Source organism: Mobula birostris, chromosome 13, assembly GCF_030028105.1.
Source record: "Mobula birostris isolate sMobBir1 chromosome 13, sMobBir1.hap1, whole genome shotgun sequence".
NCBI lineage: Eukaryota > Metazoa > Chordata > Chondrichthyes > Myliobatiformes > Myliobatidae > Mobula > Mobula birostris.
This window is the reverse complement of record NC_092382.1, coordinates 55,818,117-55,819,151: the sequence shown is the minus strand read 5'-3', so window position 1 is coordinate 55,819,151 and position 1,035 is coordinate 55,818,117.

The window sequence follows — 1,035 nt, the reverse complement described above, 5'->3', positions numbered from 1 at the left end:
AATTTATGACATATTTGCCAGTCCTGTTCATTGTAAAACGGCTTTATTTGAAAATTCGCTGAATTGCCATTGGAGGCGGGCCTTACCTACACAGATGGCTATTTAATGTAAACACATACATCATTCCATTCCTCAGCTCTTCACTGAATTTCCTCTGTGTCAGTGTATAGATACAAGTATGGTGCACATGCTGAGTACTTGCAACATGAACCCAAATTGCTGCAGGATGTATACCGGGGAACTCAAATATCTGTCCTGGTAAAAAGAGTTTTGTGCTTGCCATTTCAGGAATGGACTACATAGGGCATCCAAAATAATATGAAATTAGATGATATAGAAAACAACAAGATCATCGATTTTCTGCGGTTTTCCACCTCGGCATCTTTCTGATTGTCGCTGCTGTGCCGAAGCCTTCTGCGGACTCTATTTGCCACAACGATATGTCTTACGGTTAACCCGTTAAACACCGGAATTAAGCCGATTGGTAGCAATGTTTTTAAAATACTCCCCAGTAATTCACACGGGTGAAGTAGCGTATTCATATGTACCGATGCACCGCCACGGCGTGTTGTCAATGATGACGTAAGGTTCAATGACGAAGTAAATCGGGGCACATCTCCCGCAGCTCACTATAACCACGGTCACGATAACCACCGTTGCTGTTCTCTCAGTACAGTATCGGTCCCGCAGCTTTCGACAACATATTGCAATGAAGCGATCGAAAGTAAAACTGACTGTAAACCAAACAGAACAGTCCGTCGTTACAGTCCGAAATACAAGTGTCAGAGCGCATACAGGAGTGATGAGCAGGAATCTGGAATAATTGTAGACATTGTTGGTCTGTTCCACTAAAGCAACAACGATAACCACCATCAGATACGCTGTGGCCATTCCAACCAGGTAACGGGTGATGCATTTAGAGAGTCCGCATTTTCCCCGAGAAAGGATCACAATCGCCGTTAAATTAACTGCAAAATTTGGGGAAAAAAATCGAAATATGGTCAGCTCCTTGACTGCCCCCATTCTACCGATGCT